Here is a 24,395-nt window from a genome sequence, read left to right on the forward strand (position 1 = left end):
TTCAGCTAATATTTATCTGGTGTCAGTTTTGGACAAGTGTTAAAATATTAGATTTTATAATATAGTCAGACTTAAAAATGCTTTATGGTTTTGTGAGAGATTTGACAATAGAAGTCTGAAGACTAGACATTGCCCTTCTGGTAGCCATTTTTAGATCTGTCTGCAGTTCTACATTTTACTTTACATGGCTTGTGCAAAAGGCATTATTTTATGGTATATCTTCATAATACTGTTTGTATACCTGTGGGATGGGGGATCTTCTTAACTGTTTTGCTAGGTGTATATTTCTGTAGAGTCTCATCAATTTTTACTTCATCCCAAGTTCCTTTACATTACTGACATGGTTAAAATCTCTTCTGATAGTAATATCTCGCCTGTGGAAACTATACATTATTGTACTGAGGTTTTCCTTCAAGTTATCCATTACTTCTGAAGGTGTGTCTTGTGACTGGTTGAAATATTCAATTAAAACTACTAGTTTTTTTTATTAAAGTTAATTTTGCTCCATTATTATTATTATTATTATTATTATTAAACAGTGGCATGTGAACAGTAATGAAGAATTCTCAGATCACCAATATTTTATTATTCTTAAATGTTTCAGAAGCCAGAGCCATTCCTTATCAGTGGGCTAAGGGCAGAAGACACTGACACTGAGTTTCCAGGTTCCAATCAATTTTATTATGACAGCCAATGGAAGTGAACCTCAATGGTTTCTATCAAACAGCATTACTGCAACTAGCCTCAGAAACCATGTACACAGGTTTTATCCAAAATCCTGGCCACCGGCTGCTAGAGGTGATCACTTAATTCAACAATTAACTTTCACAATTAAGTCCTGCTTCCACATAAGCTGCAGACAGCAGCAGTCTGTACAGTTCTCTACCATCTGAACAGTGCACTGAGATGACAAAAGTCATGGGATAGTGATGTGCACATATACAGATGGCAGTAGTATCGCGTACACAAGGTATGAAAGGGTGAAGTAGTCATTTGCACTCAGGTGATTCATATGAAAATGTTCCGATGTGATTATAGCCACACGACAAGATTTAACAGACGCTGAACGTGGAATGGTAGTTGGAGTTAGGTGCATGGGACATTCCATTTTGGAAATCGTTAGAGACTTCAATAGTCTGAAATCCACAGAATCAAGACTGTGTCAAGACTTCCAAATTTCATGCATTACCTATCACCACAGACAACGCAGTGGCCGATGGGCTTCACTTCACGACCATGAGCAGCAAGATATGTGTAGAGCTGTCAGTGTTAACAGATGAGCCACACTGTGTGAAATAAACACAGAAATCAATGTGGGATGCGCGAAGAATGTATCCGTTAGGGCAGCACGGCCAAATTTGGCGTTAATGGGCTACGGCAGCAGACTGCCTTTGCTAAGGCAGCAGACTGATGTGAGTGCCTTTGCTAACAGCACATCGCCTGCAGTGCCTCTCCTGGGCTCATTACCATATTGGTTGGACCCAAGATGACTGGAAAGCCATAGCCTGGTCAGATGAGTCCCGAGTGCAGTTGGTACGAGCTGATGGCAGGGTTCAAGTGTGGTGCAGACCCCATGAAGCTATGGACCCAATTTGTCAGCAAGACACTGTGCAAGCTGGTGGTGGCTCCATAATTGGCTATGTTTACATGGAACGAACCAAACATTGACTGGAAATGGTTATTTTCATCTACTTGGAGACCATTTGCAGCCATTCAGAGACTTCATGTTCCCAAACAATGATGGAATTTTTATGGACGACAATGCACCATGTCACCGGCCCACAACTGTTTGCTATTGGTTTGAAGAAAATTCTGAACAATCTGAGAAAATGGTTTGGCCACCCAGATCACCCAATTTAAATCCCATCAAACATTTATGGGACATCATCGAGGGCTCAGTTCTGTGCACAAAATCCTGCACTAGCTGCACTTTGGCTACAAAGGCAGGATGGCTCAATATTACTGCAGGGGATTTCCAGTAACTTTGTGAGTCCATGCCATGTTGGGTTGCTGCACTACATTGGGCAAAAGGACGACCAACACAACATTTGGGTGTACCCCATGACTTTTATCACCTCAGTGTATGCTATTGTGTATGTCAGTGATCTAGCAGTAAATGGAGTGTAGTATTAAACTTTCAAACCCAGTTTTTGAGACTGTTCATTCTTTAATGTTTTTGTGATGCAGTAGATCTGTTTGGAGTATCTCAATAAAGCAAGGATATAATTTACTTAACTTTTCGGCATGCTAACACTTCTGTCCAAAAACATTTTTGCAACAAAGGAAATAACTAGCTATCCATCTTGAGACAAGTTATGCACCAGAGCTGTTTGGGACATCCATCGACAATGTCATGCTCTTTGCATCACAGTAAATGCCTCTGATTCCTGCTTTTTTGTTGAGTGATTGTCTATGGAAAATCTATACTATAAACAGAATGAAGACTGTGTGGAGTGGAACACATGCAATAGAAATGATAATACATCATTAATGTTTGAGGTGTATGATTGAGTTCTTAAAGAAGTGGTATACCAGTGTTTCAAAAGTGGTATACCAGTATTTTCCCAGAACTGGAAGTTACCTCATGTGGAAATATCCAAGAACTTAGTGGCTGCTAATACCACCAATGTGACAACTTCCTATACAGGGCATGGCAGGAGAGATCTTAAAGTGTAAAATCAGTTGTCAGATTCAACTTTACCTGAAATTCTAATGAATTACAGATTAACCATTATTAGCTTATATTGTAAATAACTGCGAAAGAAGCTTACCGCAAATGTCACAATGCAGTGAGATATTGCACAATTTTTATGTTGAAACAGACTGTGTTCAAGTGCAATTTTGCATCATATATGAGTACCAGTTTAGATCATCTGTGCCAGTGAGGAAACATGGTGGCAGGAGAAAATGTATATTTCAACCTAATTAAAAATTATCTGATGCCACACAGTAATCAATCAAAATGCACATCAAAAAAGAAACAAACAAAGGGACAGGTAATTACATCAATTGTTGCAGATATGAGGTAATTTCCACATTTTTTACTGCTTAATCTACTGAAAAGAAGTGATATAAATCAGCCTAATAATTGCTTTTGTAATTTTTTATCGCACCTTTTTTGTAATTGTCAAAGGAAATCAAAATTCTTGTCACTGATGTTATCGTAAGACTTTATTTTAGCAAACTAGTTTTTACACATGAATCTTCATCTATACTCCACACAATCACTTTGAAGCACATGGCAGTAGGTACTTTTCATTGTATCGTACATTAAGGTTTCTTCCTGTTTCATTCGTAGATAGAGCATGGGAGGAATGCCTGCTTGTAAACTTCTGTAGTTATTTAATTTCATCTGCATAATATCTTAGGGAAGTTTCAGAACATTCATAATTTCTACTCTGAAAGATGGTAGGTGAAGTTTTCTATGCATGGTTTGTAAGAGAGCTTTCTTTTTCAAGCGTTTGTCAGTTATGATTTTTCAACAATTGTGTTACACACTCTTCCCAGTCAAATGAGTTGACACAAGGTATAGCAACGTGCAATCAGATAAAAATACATATTTTAGATTAAAGAAACACACTTGGTTTTGCTAAAAGCAGATGCCTATGACTATGCCTAGCAGATACTGAATTGAGGTAGCCAGAAGACTTATGAATCATACTGGAAATTGAATGTTACAGTAGGAAAATACTTAGTATAGCACTTAGCTATTCTACTAGTTACTGTACCCAGTAACATGCAGCTAAGAAGAGTCCTCAAACTGTAAAAACGAAGAACTTTTCATCTGTCTGCATTATTTCAACAGTTAAATTGACACAACAGTTGATGAAATCCACAGGACACTCAACATTCACAGTAGTTAGGAATTTATTCAGTATGTCATTAGTGGACTAACTGAAATTAATATTAGCATTCCCAATCTAAATCTACCTCTACACTCCACAAGCCTCCTTGAGATGTGTGGCTGAGGGTACTTTGTGTACCAGCGTCACTTCCCCCTTTTCCTGTTCCTGTTGCGTACAGTTTGTGGGAAGATAAATTGGTGGTATGCCTCCGTGTGGACTTGAATCTCTCCAATTTTATCTTGATGGATTTTTCGCGATATATACATAGGAGACAGCAATATGCTGACTGACTCTTCTAAGAATGTATGCTCTCAGTACTTTAACAGCAGACAATGCTGTGATGCAGAAAGCCTCACTTGCAGCATCTGCCACTGAAGTTGGCTGAGCATCTCCATGATGTTTCCACACTTGCTAAATGAATATGTAATGAAACATACTGCTCTTCTTTGATTGTGGTAATGGTCATGATGATGATGACGATGATGATGATGATGATGATGATGATGATGAATGGTTTGTGGGGCGCTAAACTGCGCGGTCATCAGACCCCGTACAAAGTCCCAATTTTTACACAGACTGATCTAGCCACTGTCATGAAAGATGATGGTGATGATGAAATGATGAGGACAACACAAGGACCCAGTTCCTGGGCAGAGAAAATCCCCAACCCAGCTGGGAATCGAACCCGGGACCCCGTGATTCAGAGGCAGCAACGCTAGCCGCTAGACCACAAACTGCAGGTGCCCTTCTTTGGGTCTCCTCTGTTTCCTCTATCAGTCCAATCTGGTACGGGTTGCATATTGATGCTACTTCCTTTGTTGATGGACATTTCCTGAGGATTTTTCCAGTGACTCTCATTCTGGCATCTACCTTATGTGTGATTAATTTTATCATCACTTCCACTTCAAATTGCTCTGTAGCACTCTCCTAGGCTTTTAATGGAAGTAACTGCTTCCAGTGACTGTTCTCCAGTTTTGTAATCACACAATAAAGGATCTTTCTGTCTATGTATTCACAATATGTTACATTTGTTGATGTCAAGGACCAATTTTCTACCATCGTGACTTTTTACACAAGAGTGTCATCTGTGAAAAGCCTCATGGAACTTCCAATTATATACTAGGTCATTTATATATATTGTGAAAAGCAGTGGTCCTATAACACTGCTTTAGGGCACATCCAAAGTGCTTTTAGGTCTGAAGACTTCTCTCATTCGGAATGACATGATGTGTTAGTTAAAAACCCTTCAACCCAATAACACACCAGGTCTGATATTCCATATGCTCGTATTTTGTTCATTTGGCAACAGTGTGGAACAGTATTAAATGCCTTCCAGAAGTTGAGGAACACGGCATCTACCTGGACATCTGTGTCTACTGTTTTCTGGGTCTCTTGGATGAACAAAGCAACTTGGGTTTCACTCGATCATTTTTGGAACCCATGTTGGTTCATATAGAGGAGACTTTGGTTCCCAGAAATATCACTTGTAGATGGAGTATGTTAGCAGTCAGTTCTAAGAATTACACCTCCTTGATAATTCTATGTAAATGTTCTGATAATCTACAAGACATTATTAATGTGAAACTATCAGAAACTAAATTAAGAATAAACTGAGCCTGCTGTGGGTTGCTGTATAGAAACCACAGGCCTTGTTCAGTTTGGTAAACCACCACCTCTTAATTTATGATGTAGGTTGCCATCAATGCATCTGAACATTATGTCTAGCCAGCTTTAGCCTCTTTTGTTATTTTGACACTCTTTCTTTTTTATGTTTGACTATCCCTCATCTCTGAGGACTGGACAACAATGGGCTATTCTTAGCAGCACAAGACTTCTGGATCTGCTCAATTAAAGTAGGTTGGCTATGGGAAGACATTCTCCCTGTTGTCAATGTAGTCAAGATATGGCAACATCCCAAAAAAATTTAGAAACCCAATTGTCGTTTCCTGTAGCAAACCTGATTTACCCAGACAAATTCATTTGAAATTTTGTTTGTTAACAATTTGTACTAATAATAAAACTGTAAAACAGTCATGTCTAACTGTCTGAACACACTTGTTTCCAAACCTATTAACTATACAAATTTTCATGGGGTAACTTGAATGTAGCTTCCGGCACTTAGGCTTTAGTTCTATCAAAATCAGATCACAGAAAAAAAAGATATTGTAATTTAAAATTTTATCCAAAACCATCACATCTGTCCATTTGAACATGCCAATTTCTGAAACTACTCGACATATTTTCATGAGTTTATCACAGGTGACTTGAGCATAGCTTGGGCAACATATAGGCTTTCTTTCATCAAAATCAGATCACAGAAAAACAAAAGATATCATAATTTAACATTTTACATAAAATTGTTGACTCAGCTTAGTAATACAGATGTTTAATCATCATAGATGGCACTGTTAGTTTTTTTTAAACTTAGTGACAGACGCATTGTTGGAAGTTTATGTCAGTGATAGATTTAAGCACTGCAATCTGATCTTTATGAATAAAAACTAACAGAGAATTTACTCTGTTAGGATATGTAGATTTACTGATTTGGCTTTGTGAATTAAAAACTCAATGATATTGCCTTATTTTCTTTGGTAGTTTTATTTGTATTTGACATCTTTCTTAGAGAGGGTTTTTTACTGCCCCGGGTAGCTGAGTGGTCAGTGTGACAGACTGTCAATCCTCAGGGCCCGGGTTCGATTTCCGGCTGGGTTGGAGATTTTCTCCGCTCAGGGACTGGGTGTTGTGTTGTCCTAATCATCATCATTTTATCCCCATCGATGCGCAAGTCGCCAAAGTGGCATCAAATCGAAAGACTTGCACCTGGCTAACAGTCTACCCAATGGGAGGCCCTAGTCACATGACATTTACATTTACCACAGTGGTAGAAGCATTTTCCGAAGTTTACGTCAGTGGCAGAATTAAGCACTGCAGTCTTATCTTTATGAATACAAACAAATATTGAATTTACTTGTCTAGGATGTACGGATTTACTGATTTCACTTTATATATTAAAAACTTGATGACACTGCTTTGTTTTGTTTGATAGGTTTTATTTATATTTTTTGCTAGAAAAAAATGAATTTATTGACTTTGCTCTGTGATTTGGGTGCCTACTCATTACATTTTCATTGCTACAAAAAATGCCTAGAAAACAGTCAAGTCTCTCTGAATGCCTCAGAACAGCTAAAAGACTGAGGACTATTTGGTCTCAAGAACTCAATGAAGACCCTGAGGCATGACTTTCTGCGGCTCGAGAATATCGGGCTTTAAACTGCTTTGGAAACTCCTTCTGAAATTGAGGCACAACATAACTCTGGTTGAGAGCATAAGGCATTTTTCGCTTCTCAAAACCCTTCACTCAGTGAGCTTATGTGATGCCATGACCATAAACAAAGCAAACGGCCAGATGCTGTGTGGTGTGGGCACAGGTCTTAGGGTCAGCCAGTTGCTGTTCGCATGGTCAGCTCTACATAGCTCTCTCCTCTGTCAGTGAAGCAAACAATTTCTTTGTTCGCGGCCCCACTCATACTACTCCAAATTTCATATACAAAGAAGCTTTACAAATCAAAAATAAATTCCATGCATTTGAAGTCTTGAGCACAGCTGTAAATAAATACCTGGACAACACTGGGTTTCTCAGCTAGTTCACAAATAAGATTTGAAACTGAGCCTATAAATTTTAAATTCCTGACTCAAGGAAGATGGTCACATATGCACATTTCAACTGACTTTAAATCTCAGTTTATGAGCTATCTGCCTTAACCACCATTACAGTAAAATGAGTATCTGCAACAGCAGTATCCTGTTAGCCATGTGGTACAATGTTTTCTCCACATATGATGGGTACTGTAATAGTCACTTCAAATATTGCTGCAGGACCAATATATTTAAGTCAGATATTTTCTCTTTCTGTAATCAAGCTGCAAAACGACCGAATGGAATTCAGTAACGAAATCATAGAAAAAAATCTTTTGTGTTATTATTGCTGCTGTTGCATAAACTGAATATCATCTTTTGGAAACCATCAACCTTTCACTTAACTGTAATGAAATTCATATATTGTTAGTATATTGTTCTTATTATAATTTCATTATTTTTTCCATATGCTGGAGCCACCTCACATTGGTTGTCTAACAGCAGAAATAGCTGCCAGTGAACTGCTAGACTGTTGCCAGTTTTACAAAAAGCTGTCAACAGAAATGAGCCTCCTCAATTTGTAGCCAACTTACCATTGCCTCTAGTGTTGGAAATTAAGTGTACATTATGGTATAAAAGGAATGTGTTCCACATAATGAGACATATTTGAGAAGCAGGGGCTATCTGCTTATATTTAAATACTGCCACCCCGGAACAAAGTAGAATGAATGCAGTGCTCTCTACCAACTGTTTACAATGTCACAGAAGTCATTGTTTAGATTCAATGGTTATTTGACACAGGGTGAAAGCAAAAAACAATGGCTTCAAAAATTGTTGTTCAAACAAGTTGTGAAATATGGGTGGCAATCTGATTTTTGCATGCAAAAGAAACTACAGACCAAATTCATCCGAAGTTCTGACTACTTTATAGGTCTACAATAATGAATGAAGAAAAGATAAGACAAAGGAACTAAGACTTAAAAAGTGGTGGTAAAAATGTGGATCATGAATAGCAGAGTGACAGGTTCAGTATCTAGACCGAGGAAATCATTCAACACGTGAGCCAAATACTGCAGTTTGATTGATGAGTCACAATTGGTGCTCTGCCTGATGAGTATCCTTGTGTTGCACACACTCCTGTTTATGAGACTGTCAACGGACTGCCTCAGATATTGCAAATTGTGTGCAGGATTAGTACCAAAAATGTTTAACCAACACAAAGGTCAAAGCATATCATGAGGGCAGGTGTTTTTGGAACACTATTGACAAGATGGAGATGATTTGTTTTCCACACAGTTGTGGGTAACAATATATGGATATCCTAAACCATTGCATAGTTGAAACAACAGGCAATGGAGTGGTGCCATTAAGCTTCACCAAAGCCAAAAAACTTAAAGTAATCTGCATACTCAAGAAATTATGGATAGTGTTTTTGGGATGAAAAGGACACTTCTTTGGTTGATTTCATATAACATGGGTTAATAGTTGTTGACACGTATTGCGAAGTGCTCACAAAGTTGAGATGTGCCATCAAAGATTGATGGTGTGGGAAACTGCCATCTGAGATAGGCCTTCTCCTTGATGTGTGTGCACACACTGTCCATATAACGGTAAAGATCCGGCATTTATGTTGGGGACTTTTCAGACAACCACTCTACAGTTCTGACCCACATCCAGCAATTACTAGCTCTTCTTGCACTTGGAACAATTGTTTGAAGATGATGAGGATCTCAAGATGGATATTGTCAACTGGTTCAATTTCCAGGCAAAAAACTTCTATGCAGAGGAGATGAAGAAGCTAGTAGAGCATTACAAAAAGTGCTTAGAAGTGGACAGTGTTTACATGGAGAAGTAGAGAAGATTTGTGGGAAATTAAAGCAAGCAACAAACACCAAACACTTTTTCTAATGAATACACATATTTTTATGAGCAAACAGCCCTTACTTCTGAATTTGCCTCATATTATTGTGGAAGATGTCAGACACAGTGGACTGTCAAAAGAAAGGAATGTGTGTCATAAGGAAAATCAGGGAATCAAAATGGGAGTTGAACCTGCACTCCAATCAGCAGAAATTAATGATGTTATCTATTTAAGTGAAAAGACCACCATCAGTAGCTATGCAGAGTATTTTTCGACAGTGACACTATATTCTGTTTACAGTTTTTTTTAAAGAATATACAGGTCTAGAATAGTGACAGGACCAGTTTTCCATAATATTCCAAGTAATTTTTCCTCTTTAGAGTGGCCTCAGAATAAACTGAAAATGAAATGAGGTGACTTTAACCTTTGGAGATGACTAGTGACCTTGATATCAAAATAAATTGTGCAATTCACAGTGTTGGAAACATTTTAATTTTACTATATTTGAACAGATGACAAGTTTTGGAATTCCAGCAACTTGCACATCCTTGATGTCCTCACCTTATAAGATATGCTTCTAAAATATGATCAGTTCTATAATTTATAAAGTGAAAATGTGACATGCTTCATTTTGTTGTGGCAGTATCATACAGGACTTCACCTCTGGCCATAATTTCCTGTGGCCAGTTTTGGTGTTGTTAAGTGTACATGGTCACTCAACCACAGATAGTCCATCTATAAAGGTTATGTTGGATTACGATTTTATTGCCATCTTTTAGTTGTTGTTGTTGTTGTTGTTGTTGTTGTTGTTGTCTTCAGTCTGAATACTGGTTTGTTGCAGCTCTCCATGCTACCCTATACTGTCCGAGGTTCTTCATCCCCAATAACTACTGCAACATACATCCTTCTTAAACTGCTTACTGGGTCTCCCTCTACGATTTTTACTCCCCAAACTTTTGTCCAATTCTAAACTGGTGATCCCTTGATGTCACAGAATGTGTCCTATCAACCAATCCCATCCTTTGGTCAAGTTGTGCTACAAATTTCTTTTCTCATCAACTCCATTCAGTACCTCCTTAGTTACATGATTGACCCATCTAATCTTCAACGTTCTTCTGCAGCACCACATTTCAAAAGCTTCTATCTCTTTTTGTCTAAAGTGTTTATCGAACATGTTTCATTTCCATACATTGATGCACTACAGACAAATACCTTTGGAAAAGTCTTTCTAACACTTAAATCTATATTCAATGTTAACACGCACCTGAAAAATGAGACTCGAAATCAAGGGAAAAATAATTTCCAGAAACTAAGCTGCACCTGAAATTTGAGACTCGAAATTCAAGGGGAGAGAAATGTTTTAGACCGCACCTCCAAATTGAAACAAAGTTGGTCCATTGTAACATGATACACAACTGAAGTCGGAGGGATGAAGATACAGCTACAGTAGTTTGGCTCGAGTCATAAGTTTAACAGTTAAGCTTTACCAAGCAGCCATTGCTATGTGTCAGGTGCTCCATCCGTATTTATACGGGTACCCTTCCTTTTTGACGTGCTTCGTCTGGTTAGAATTGGTTGCTTATTTTGATCTGGTAAGTGCCGTTTTCTTTGTTATAGGTTTTTACATCACTCTAAGCGGAAAATGCATTATTGTACTGTGTCATGCATTGTTTGTTTACGACCTGTCGCTGCTCGCGGCATGGCTTGCTTTTGTGTGCGCTACTGCGGCTTACAATTAAAAAAAAAAGAGAGAGAGAGGACTTGTCTAATAAGCGCAACAATGGCAAGAGACTGCTATTTGTTGATACCAACACTGCTGCTTTCTTTGATAATGAGCAACAAGCACCGAATAATAGACTGCGTATTATAGATGATGTTCTGAACGAGAGTTTAGAGAAAATTTTTCTCCATTTGAAAATCTTTGGAGACGCACAGAAATCAGAGTCATATTAGATTTAAAAATCTAGTTAATTGCCATGCTTCATTTCTGACTGTATCACTATTCAGCATAAGAATAATATAAATATAAACATGACTTGATATGTATATTCTTCTGCTTTTGCTGTTGTCTCGCTCTAGTTTCGTAGTTCATTAGGCAGGCAGGATTTAAATGAGATAGCAGCAAACACAAAAGAATACATGGCATAATGTTTACATTCTTCTACCCTTTCTTTTAATTTATTTACTGACACAGAGGTTTGGTGTGTCAGTACTTACCTTTGTGCCTGGAAAGCATGCCTGTATAGTACTACATATATTCGATGGCAGAAGTTAGTTGCAGCATTCGAGGGTTGGATTCCCTCTCTTCTTCATCGAAGAGTTTCACTGCCTGGGTTACTCTCAGGGTGCAACTTTGACGTGGAAGATTCCCGCCGTTTCCTTGCCGTGTCGTCTGCTTGCCGTCCTTACTGCTCGCCGTCCGGCCCTCCTCGCCGCCGCCTGCCGGTGCTCGCCGCCGCCGCCGCTTGGTCGCCGCCTTCCGGTCCTCGCCGCCGCCGCCGCCGCCGCCGCCGTCGCCGCCTGCCGGGGCTCGCCGCCGCCGCCTGGTCACCGCCTGCCGGTGCTCGCCGCCGTCGCCTGCCGCCTGCCGCTGCTCGCCGCCGCCGCCGCCGCCGCCGCCTGCCGGTCGCCGCCGTCGCCGTCTGGTCGCCGCCGCCGCCCTTCTCGCGCGCCGCCGCCATGTCCCAACCGACCACCACCACCACTATCATTTTCACCTCTCCCTCCGCTGCTCCAACCACCATCACATGGAACTCCTCCTCCACCCCACTTCCCGTCCTTCCTTCTCTCCCTGTCCACCCCACCCCTGCACCACTTTCGGCTGTAACCACCCCCAACTCCTCCTCCCCTATCACTGTCGCCCCATCGACAGCTACTGACTTTCCGCCGCTCCCCGCACTGCCTACGACAGGCTCCAAGCCAGCACGGATCTCTGCTCGATGTTCCACAGACTCAGTGACACCCACGCCCCCTCCGTCTGCGTCATCCGCGGCTCAGGGTGGTCCTGCCCCCCCGCCATCTCCCCCTGCAACCCGTACCCCTGCCCCCTCTCCACCCGGTCGTGCCCACGAAACCTTCAAAGCGCCCGAATGTTGACCCTTCCCCCGCAGTCTCCTCCAAAAAAACCCCCAACCCCCGTGACCCACCCACCCCCATGGACGCGGCTCCGACCCCCGCCCCCACCTCGCCTGCCACCCACACCTTTGTCCTCTCCAATCCTGACCCTCAATTCCTTGATGCCCGCTCCCTCACCCTCGCCATCCGGAATTATTACCCCAATGCTCCCATCTCCCAACTGATTCCTCGCAAGGACTCGGTCCTCATCAAATCCCCCAGTGCTTCCCTCCACACCAACCTCCTCTCCCGCATCCCCCGTATCCAATTTGGCCAACGTGCAACCCTCACCCCCTACCACACCCCGTCCTCCCACCGTCAGCCTCAACCTCCCCGGCGTCCGCCAACCTTCACCGCTATGATCACGAAGCTTAGCCCCGTGATCACCTGTACCACAACATTCGCTGCCTGCCCACCCACAAACTCCTCTTCCTCCACACCCTACGTCAGCACCGCGTGGATGCCTTCGTCCTAAATGAAACCTTCCTTCAACCCCGTCTCTCCGTCTCCACGGCTCCTTACACTCTACACCGCACCGATAACCCGTACCCTCTCGCGCGTGGCGGAGTTGCTATAGGCCACCTCAAGCACCTCCCTGTCCGGCCCCAACCTCTCCTTAACAATCCTGCCGAGCTTCTCAACCTCAGCCTCTTCTTCCCCACCCTTACCATCACCTGTGCCACCATTTATGTCCGCCCTCACACCCCCATCCCGTACGATTTCCTGGCCCACATTGACCGCACCTTCTCCACCTACGTGATTGCCGCCGACCTCAATATCCACAGCCGTGATCCTGCCGACCTCTGGTGGTGGCATCAGTTTCTCACCACTCTCCAGGGAGACCTGGTTCCCCTGCCTCAGCACACCCGGCCCAAATCCAACACCACTCCTGATGTGGTCCTTGCCTCTCCTAACCTCCTTGGGCGCATCACCGCGGATGTCCTTGACCTCATTGGCAGTGACCATGCTCCTGTCCTCCTCACTATCTCTACCGGTCGCCATCCCCGCCACGCTCTTTGCCCTGACGTCCCTCCTAAACTTGTCCATGATTACTCCCGTGCCAACTGGGATGCCTACCGGGATTCCATTCACACCCAGGTTGACGGCCACGACCTTACCCTCCAGTCTCCTGATGACATCGCTCGCACTGCTGCCTCCCTGCACCAGACAATGTCTGACGCTGTCGCCACCCATATCCCCACCAAAGCCATCCACCCTCACCGCCCCGCCCTGCCTCCACAGGCCGTCCTTCTCCTTCGAGAGTCCCGCCGCCTCTACCGCTCTTTTCTCCGCACTCGTGACCGGGATACACTTACCCGCCACCGGCAATTACAGCGACACATCCGCAACCTGCTTGTTGCGAAGAAACGCCGAGCCTGGCGCCAGACATGTACACAACTCAACACCACGCTCCCCATCAACTCTTCCAAGTAGTGGTCTGCTTTCCACCGCCTTACTGGGAACCGCCCCACCCCCCAGTACCCTCTCCTCCTTAATGACCGTCCCTTTCCTGACAACCTCAGTAAGGCCAACCACTTTGCCTCCCACCTCTCTGATGTTTTTTCCATCTCAGATGATCCCCACTTTGATTATTCCCTCTTCCCTGATGTCATGGACCGTACGAATACCTCTGTTCCTCCCCTTGCTCCTAGCTTCCAGTACTTGGACCACACCCCACCTTCTGCACTTAACACTCCCATCACTACACAGGACATCAGCCTCACACTCCGCACTAAACGCAACACTGCTCCCGGCCACGACTGCGTTACCTACCGCCACCTCAAACACTGCCCTCCCTCCTTCCTTTCCCTCCTTGCCACCCTCTACAATGTCATCCTTGCCACTGGCTTCTATCCCGACCTGTGGAAAACCTCCCGTATCCTGATGTTCTCCAAACCCAATAAGCCTCCATCTGATGCCTCTTCCTATCGTCCTATCTGTCTCACATCGGTGTTCAGCAAGCTCTTGGAATCCATCCTTTCCCGGCGCATCCATCTCCACCTCCACCAAAACCACCTCCTCCCAAACACCCAATGTGGCTTTCGACCTTCCTTCTCTGCTGATGACCAACTCCTCCGCCTCACTCATCTCCTCTCCCTCCAGCTTAACTCCCGTCGCTCCGCCATTTTTGTCTCACTTGACCTCGAAAAGGCCTACGACCGTGTCTGGCATCCCGGTCTCCTGTTTAAACTCCAAACCTACGCCCTTCCTCTCAACTACATCCGTCTGGTGGCCTCCTTCCTCTCCCACCGCCCCTCCTATGTTACCATCCATCATGCCAATTCTCACACCTTCTACCCCTCTGCCGGTGTGCCCCAGGGCTCTGTCCTCTCCCCTCTCCTCTACCTCCTGTACACGGCAGATATGCCCCAACCCCCCCCTCCAGTACACCTCTTGCGATATGCTGATGACACCGCATTCCTCGCCCTCGCTCCTACCCTCCAACGTTCCCAACGCCTTCTCCAGAATCACCTTGACCTTTTTGCTGCTTGGTGTAACCAATGGCTCCTGAAACTCAATCCTTCCAAGACCCAGGCAATCATCGTAGGTCGTACCACTTGCTCCTTCCGGCTCCTGGATTTCTCCCTTACTGTCTGCGCACATCCTGTCCGCCTCACCCCCACCCTCACCTACCTTGGCCTCACCATTGACCGTCACCTCACCTGGATACCTCATCTCCGCTCCATCCAATCCAAAGCCCACAACCGCCTCCGAATCCTCAAACTCCTCTCTGGCCGGACATGGGGGTTGCACCCCTCTACCATCCTCCACACCTACAAATCCTTCATCCGTCCCATCCTCTGTTATGCCAGTCCTGCCTGGATATCTGCCCCCCCCCAAATTCTATCAGTCCCTCCAGATCCTTGAGCGTCATGCACTCCGCCTCGCCTTCCGTATCCGCCTCCCGTCCCCCACGCGGATCCTCTATGATCTCATTCCTTTCCCCCATCTGCTCCTATTCCTCGAACATATCCGCATCCTCTACACCTCCCGCCGTCTTGAACCCCCTCACCCCCTGGTCGCTCCTCTCCTCTCCCATCCCCGCCCCCTGCCACGTCTTCACCATTGTGTCCCCCCTACCCTCCATCTCTACACCCTCCATCCCCTTTCCCAAGGTGGCTTCCGTCAACTCCCCCTCCCGGATGATGCCCTCTCTCCCTCCATTTATCCTTCCTATCAACTCTGATCCTCCCTCCCCCTCCTTTCCTCTGTCCTTTCCCTGGGCTCCCTCTTCCCCCCCCCCTTCCTTCCTGTTTCCTCCCCACTATGGCTCTCCCTACCTCCCTTCTCCCCCCCAGTCCTTTTGTATTCCCCTCCTCTACCTACCCCCCTCCCTGTCGCGTCTGCCCCCTACCCCTCTTACGGGTCCTCATCCTCCATCAGCTCCTTTCCCGGTTCCCCCCCCCCTTCGCTTTTACTCTCCTTTCCCCCCTTTTGTTTTCCCATCTCCTGTCCAGTTTCCCCCCACCTGCTCTCGACTGTGGTGTCACCTTTGCCGACTTTTTCGTGCTGTGCTCTAGTGCCTATTCAGTGTTGTGTTGCGAACAGAAACCATGCTGTCGCTGGGTGTGAATTTTATATACTTTGCGAACAGAATCCAGACTGTCGCCGTGTTTTTTTTTTTTAGCTGTCTATTGTTTTCCCTGTCTGCTCCGTATGTATTTTTATTCGCTTCATCATCCCTCTGTTGCTTGTTTTAATTTCCCCATTTTCTTTTCACCTTGTTACTAAGTCCCCGATTTCATCGCCTGTTTTTTATTATTATTTATTCTCCTGCTCTTTGTCAGAAAATCTGTAGGCTGCAGAGCGGCGTCCTAAGCTGCTGCCAGCCCGCCCCCTTTGGGGGGGAATTGAAATTCAATAAAGAAAAAAAAAAATAAAAATAAAAATGAAACTACGATACGTTTCTGTTACTTCATTTTACTGATTCACTTTGTTCTACATCTTCGACGACAATTCACTAACGTTTAAATTACATATATGAGAGGATCTTTCGTCCTCACACTCAGACTTATTTTACTATGTACTCAGCAAATTATTATAAACTGCATTTCAGAGCAGGGGGAGAAGAGTGTGTCGGAGAGAAACCGTTGTGTGTTTTAATACTGATGCAACGCTCGAGTTCGCAAGTGCAATAAAATGTTGCTTCGGCATTGAAACTACAATACGTTTCTGTTACTTCGTTTTACTGATTCACGGTGTTCTACACCATCGACTAGTGATGGGGAGCTCGTGAATGAGTCGTTCAAATGAACGCTTCACTCCAGTGAAGTGTGAATTAACCTCTCACCCCCACCCTGAAATACCTTGGCCTCACCCTTGACCGACACCTCACCTGGACCCCTCATCTCCTGACCATCCAGCAGAAAGCCCATTCCCGCCTCCGCCTGCTGAAACTCCTGTCCGGCCGGACATGGGGATTGCATCCTTCTACCATCCTCCACACCTCCAAATCCCTCATCCGTCCTATCCTCTGTTATGCCAGCGTTGCCTGGATCTCCGCCCCCACCCGCTTTTACAAGGCCCTCCAAATCCTTGAACGCCATGCGATCCACCTTGCCTTCCGTATCCGCCTTCCTTCCCCCACTTGGCTCCTGTATGAACTGATCCCCTTCCCCCACCTCCTCTTGTTCCTCCTACATCTCCGCATCCTTTACATTGTTCGCAGGGTTGATCCCCCCCACCCTCTGGTTTCCTCCTTCCTCTCCACCCCCCGCCCGTTGCCGCGCCTCTATCGCTGTATCCCTCCCTCTCTCCATCTCCACACCCTCCATCTCCTTTATCAGGGCAATTTCCAACGCCTCCCCCTCCCGGATGACGAACTTCGCCGTGACATATACCCTTCCTTCCAACTATAACCCGGCCTTGTTCCCCCCCCTCCCCAGGGCCCCCTTCTCCTCTTTCCTCCTTCTCCCATAGCGGATTTTCCTCCATCCCCCCCTCCCCTGAGACCCTGCACCCCATACTTGCCTCTCTCCTTCCCACATCCCTCCCTACCTGGCCCTCTTCCGCGCGCCCCCCATTCCCCTCCCCCATCTCTTCCCCTCCCTCCCTTCTTCAGGTCTCCCTCATCTCCTAGAACCTGGCAGATCCTCTGTATTGATCATCATCAGTGTGCCACATCAGTGTTGTGTTTAGTGCTGTTTCTCGTGTGCGTCAAGAGTTGTGATTTTAATTGTGTACTGCGGTGAGGTTCGCCGTCAGTGTTACGTTATGTGCTATGCCACCCGTCAACACCTTTATGCTCCAGTCATACTGTGCCTTGTGTTCTTTTAATCGTCGCAGTGTGTGGCTTTTTGTGTGTGCTAGATTTAAACAGTTTTTTATCTCCATTTTAGTCACCCCATTTTTTGTCTATTGCCTTCCATGTTGTTCCCCTTTTTTATATCTATGTTCGCCTTCTTCTCTCCTTTGCTGTTTTTAAATGTCTTCTATTGTTTTGTTCTATGTCTTTCGGCTGAAGAGCAGCGCATATGCTGCTGTCAGCCCGCCCCGATGGGGAACTGAAATACAATAAATAAAAAAAAAAAAAAAATTAACCACTCAATTTCAATGAACTGGTACTTCAAACTCTTCACAGATAGCACACTCCACACTTTTTTCTAGTTCACTCACTGTCTTCCCCTCTCCCTCCCCCAGTACATCGGCGCTACGTCACTCATTCTCCCTTGGTCCCTTCACTTCAGTCCTCCCTCTACTGTCGACTTCGACGAATCGCGCGGTGTTTCTGGGGAACGATAGGGTTAGGAGGGGTACAGTCGATGAGGGGCGAGGGGAAGGTAGCGTCAGCTGCTTCCTGCAGTGCTCACATCATTACCAGCGACTATTTGTGGAGTTATACTTCGCATCTACGGGTAAGCTACCGTTGGCAGCACTTGCAGACAAATGAATATTAAAATACAAACGAAGAGGCTGGCTGTGTGAGCACGCACAGCCAACATGAAAATAAAATTCTTACCTTGTGAGTCTGGAACTGAAGCATGCGTGGAATCCACGCTTGAAAGATAATCGTTCATGTAGGAATGTTTATTTCGTACACATTATTGAAAAAATTACACTAAATGTCAATTTGAGGATTGTCCTAATTAAATTTTTTTAAAAATACACATATATATTTGTGAATAAACATCAACGGATTTGGTGAATCTTCAGAGATTTCCGTTTAAAAACATAATTTGTTCCACTTTTTTCCCTGTCAGGCGATTTCTTCTGTCAGTTATAAGGTGTCCTGCCTTCGAGAACACTCTTTCACACGGCGTGGAGGTTGCGACAATACACAGTCGTATTTTTGCAAGTTCAAAGAGCGAGGGGTATACTGACAGTCGTTCAGACCACCACTTAAGTGGATTGCCTTGTCTCTGTAGCAGGGGCTCTTGTAAATATTTGTCCACTTCCACTATTGCAGCAGCTCTCAGGTGTGGATTACTCTGCAGCCTGGAAAACACTTCATCAAATTCGAGCCAGAGACTGGAAGTTGATTCAGTGGTTGGAACTGAGATTGTTGCAGTAGCAGTGGATGTGTTCGTCACAAATTTCTCACAGTGCCTGATCAGGTTTAATTTCACCTTCTCAGCAGAATTTTTATCAGGAAAACCATGTAATTTGAACTGGGGACCCAATGCAGTTGCTTCCGCGAAAATGGAATTTTCCTCTATATTTCTAAATCGTCGTTTTAGGTCTTCAGCTAACTTTTCGGCCATCTGTTGCACGTCTACATGAATTTCAGTGTTATTAACAAACCTGCAAAACCATTTTTTCAACGAGTGACTAAGTAGCATAACATTAGAAGCAGTGACAACATTTTCACTTGACATTTCCTCAGTGCAGTCTTTGAAATCTTTCAGCAGGTCACAGGCTTGTGTTACACTTGCAATGTCCTCTGCAATCAGATTTGGAAGATCTGGATAATTCAGAGTGATAACTGTCATTAGGGAATTCTTAACCCCAATTATTCTTCACAGGATATCATAGGTTGAATTCCATCTTGTAACAGTGTCCTGTTTTAGTGTCAGAACTGGCTCTTTTAACTGTTCCTGCATCTTTTTCAGTTTCGTGCAGGCATGCGAACTTCTTTTAAAAAATTCAACATTTTTTTCTACTTTATTCAGAATGGGTTGAAAGTGCGGAAGCCCATTCTGAACAATTAAATTGAATGTGTGCGCAAAGCAGGGGATGTGTTTCCAGGCTGTGAGTCTTATAGCTGCCACAATGTTAGCAGCATTGTTGCTGACAACACAGACGACTTTTTCTTGAATGCCCCATTCCCTTGTGACACGTAGCAGTTCTTCCGAGAGTTTTTCTGACGTTTGCCTTTCGTCGTATTTAAAGCACTCTAGGAGGGAACTCGCCAGCTCCAGGTCTTTAACGTAGTGTGCTGTCACCGACAAATAACTCTCATTTGTAGTTGAGGTCCACCCATCCATTGTCAGCACAACCGCTTCCGCAGAATTAATTTTGGCTCTCACAATTTCTTTCATCATGGCGTACTTTTGCTGTAGCAGCGTATTGGAAATGGTCTTCCGAGATGGCATTCTGTAAGCACCATTCAGTTTGCCTAAAAAACTTTGGAAATGTTTACTTTCCACTATGTTGAAGGGCAAATAATCCTTTACAACAGTCTGCAGAAGTGCGAAATCTGTCTCCTGATTTCCTTTGTTAGAAAGAGGTTTCGGAAAATACATGGGTAATGTTCCGTGATATGGAGGTCTGCTTTCTGATACTGAAGTGGTACTGTTATTTTCTGGCACCAACTGCTGTTCGCTTCTGGCATTTGCTGATGTTAGTTCCGGATTGTGCGGGTTTTTTATCCAAGAAATATCGGAAGATGCAGGAGCAGGGGGCGCTAAGCGTCTGACTGACAATGGCACTGTTGGATGCAGCACTCGAGCATGACGCGCTAGATTAAATGTATTTCCTCCTTTATATGAAATACACTTAGAACAATAATTGCACTTTGCTTTCCCATCACTTAAATCGGCGAAGAAACCCCAAATTTCACTACTTTTACGCGATCGCGAGTTGCTAGCCATTGTATAAGACTGAACAGACACAAGAACTGCTTTCCAAAGAAAATAAAGAGGGATTTTATCTGAAATCGTACCAATGACTACAGGTGACAGTTTACGTTTTGAATTTGGAGGGTTATTATTCTCAACAAAAATAAAATCTACAGGAAAACTTCTGAATAATTACTTAACGTAGGTATATAGACTTTGTAACAGTGGTAAACATACTCATTCTATTTTGGTTTAAATTTTAAAAGGAACAAAATTGGACTGCATTTCGTTGGTAGCCCTAGTTTTCAGTCCGTGAATACAACAAATAAGGTTTCACTTGGCGGATAAAGACTTTTTTGGGCGCTTCATGAGAAAATGTCGAGCAAGATTAAATGTAATCCCTTCTTAATATGTGACAGATTTCTCTGTTTATCTTTCCTTTGTCCCCTTCGACCATGCTCTATTTAACTTTCAGACACTGTAAGAGCGTAAAGACGACAATTCACTATCGATTAAATTCAATGTATGAGAGGATCTTTCATCCTCTCTCCAAAAATTGCCTTCCAAATAGCTTTCCCAAACAAAACGTTCGGGTTTAGCTGAATGCCACATTTAGGTCCCATTCAACCGCTGAATCCGATTTTCCGAAAGTGGTACTTGATAGGCGTATTTGTACGTACCCATTGTCAGAACACTCATATTTTTGCCAATTTTGAGGAAAATCATCTACTTTTACGTGTTACGGGTGTAACTTTAAGTAAATTTAATGTGTTTTTAACAGTATAACAATCTTTCGTTTCTGAAATTTATATCCAGAAGTCAAACAGCACAGTTCAGGGTGACAGCTGTCGGCAGGTAAGTTAACCGCCAACCTATTCTACCACATGATCGGCAGACGTTTGAAACTGACATCTGTCGGCAGCTAAGTGTACCGCCAACCTGTTTTACCGCATAATCAGCAGATGGCAGTGTGAACACTTGTTGCATGGTGTCTGCTGCTTTAAACGTGTTCCATTGCGATCAGTGCCGGACAAAGTATCACACTCAGACTTATTTTAATATGTACTCATCAAATTATTATAAATTGCATTACAGAGCAGGGGGAGAAGAGTGTGTCGGAGAGAAACCGTTGTGTGTTTTAATACTGTTGCAACCCTTGAGTTTGCAAGTGCAATAAAATGTTGCTTCGGCATTGAAACTACATCACTCCCGGATGATGAGCTTCGCCCTGACATCTACCCTTCCTACCAACTCTAACTCCCTCTTCCTGCCTCCTCCTCAGGGCTCCCTCTCCTCCCCCTCCCTCCTTCTGAGCCGATTTCCCCTCCTACTCCCCATCCATCTCTTGTGCCTTCTTTCAGTGTCTCTGCGCTCCCTCCTGCCCTGTCTTCCCTTTTCCTCTCCCGCCCCATGTGTCTCCTGCCTCTTCGTGAACCCACGGTTGCCCCTCCTTCCTTCATCCCGCCGCTTCCCCAGCTGCCCCATGCTCTCCGCTCCTTTTCCATCCTCTCTGACGTTTCCCTCGGCAGGTCCCGCCTGGTAATTTTATTCTTCGTCGTTAGTGCTCCCAGTGGGTTTTAAGTGTGTTGTTTCGGAGTGTTTTTAATTCTGTGGCCAACTTTTAACCTGTGCATGTGCATCCAGTGTCTTCTCTGTGTTTTATGAATCGCCAACTGTGTTTTTTTTTAACTTTCTGGTGATTTTTTTAACTGTCCCCAATGAACGTCTACATGTCAGTGTATTTTTACCTCCATTTTCTCCCCTTACTCTGTTTTATGTTCCCCTTTTTTACCTCCTTATGTATGTATTATTTTATTCTTGTTTTAGTTGTCATGTCACTCGGCTGAAGAGCGGCGGATTGTGCTGCTGACAACCCTCCCCTGCCCGTATGGGGCAGTTGCATGAAATCACAATAAAGAAAAAAAAAAAAAATTGAAACTACGATACGTTTCTGTTACTTCATTTTACTGATTCACGGTGTTCTACATCATCGACGACAATTCACTAACGTTTAAATTCCATATATGAGAGGATCTTTTGTCCTCACACTCAGACTTATTTTACTATGTACTCAGCAAATTATTATAAACTGCATTACAGAGCAGGGGGAGAAGAGTGTGTCGGAGAGAAACCGTTGTGTGTTTTAATACTGATGCAACCCTCGAGTTCGCAAGTGCAATAAAATGTTGCTTCGGCATTGAAACTACAATACGTTTCTGTTACTTCGTTTTACTGATTCACGGTGTTCTACACCATCGACTAGTGATGGGGAGCTCGTGAATGAGTCGTTCAAATGAACGCTTCACTCCAGTGAAGTGTGAATTAACCACTCAATTTCAATGAACTGGTACTTCAAACTCTTCACAGATAACACACTCCGCACTTGCCGACGTTGCTCCTGCTTTGTTATTGTTACAAAGTAGCGTTTTAATTACAATTTTACCTGTCGATAGTACAAGTGAAGTAGAAGATTTAACAGTCGTCGCATGTGCGGCATTTATTTTACTCACAAAAAGCTGGTCATCAGAAAAGAAAAAGAAATGACGCCGATGGACGACCTCTCTTTTAAAAAGTAGGGAGCAGTGTGGTGGGACAGAGTAATGTCTACCTTAAAGCTGAATTGGAATGTGGACTACTTCATATATATATATATTTTTTTTTTCCAAATGAAGGCTATAGATTTCTAGTTGTTATTGAATTGTGTATGCCCTGAAATTCCCAGAGATAACGCTTCCTTTAGGGAAGCTCTACCTGCAGCAGAAATATAATAGTCACTCCCAATGTTGCTTATTTCCACAGTCTAACGTAACAGTCGCGATACTCATTGCTGTAAAAGTTGTAAAAGTTGTTACCGTTTGACAGATGAGGCGACACTAGCGCTCCAAGCGGCGAATAAGGTGAACATCAGACGCGTCTTAAGAATAATGTTTGTTTTGCTTCCATTTCTTACGTAATTGACGAAATTAGTAGTATCAGAAGGCATATGTACTTCTAAAAATGATTTTAAAATAAGCGCAAGTATGGAGAAAAACCATGAATCGTGTGGCTAGCTACAACACATTCGTGAAGAAACACTTGTGATGTTGGATAGAATTGCAGCTTACCTCGTTGATATCAAAAGAATATAAACACACATATTCACACGTAAGAAGCACAGACATGTACCTCTACATGCAAAAGCGATTGACAACTCATTTATCGTTCGGTAGGCCTACTGTGTTTGTCATTGTCGCCTGTTACCACAAGTACGACCTTCATCTTGGGGACTAGCAACTACCAAATAGCGGATGAAATATGTTGAAAACATTATAATGAGGTGATTACATTACATTTCACGCAAAACCAAATATTTGAATAATTTTCAAACAATCTGTCAGTGAACAAGGTGCTAACAAAATAATGTCATCACACGAAGGAAGCAAAGAAAATTAAGTGACTAACAACAGAAGTGAATGAAATACATACCAAACATTACAAATGGTTCAAATGGCTCTGAGCACTATGGGACTTAACATCTATGGTCATCAGTCCTCTAGAACTTAGAACTACTTAAACCTAACTAACCTAAGGACAGCACACAACACCCAGCCATCACGAGGCAGAGAAAATCCCTGACCCCGCCGGGAATCGAACCCGGGAACCCGGGCGTGGGAAGCGAGAACGCTACCGCACCCAAACATTACACTTTTGTAATACACGAATAACTGCACTTAATCTAACCACTTCATCGTCAAAGCAGGTCCGTGTTGACGATTCACACGAATCTAGCACTGATACACGGAGAGCTGAACTGGCTGCTTCTGTGTCAAAGGACTGTTTTACAGCTTTAGAGATGGATTGTCGAATCTTTGTGGCAGTTTCCTCTTCATCGTCAGCTGAGGCGGCTTATTGGGGATGTCAAACGGTGTGGGCACTGCATTCCACACGAGTTTATTATTGTCT

The sequence above is a fragment of the Schistocerca americana genome, chromosome X (genome assembly GCF_021461395.2).
Source record: "Schistocerca americana isolate TAMUIC-IGC-003095 chromosome X, iqSchAmer2.1, whole genome shotgun sequence".
NCBI lineage: Eukaryota > Metazoa > Arthropoda > Insecta > Orthoptera > Acrididae > Schistocerca > Schistocerca americana.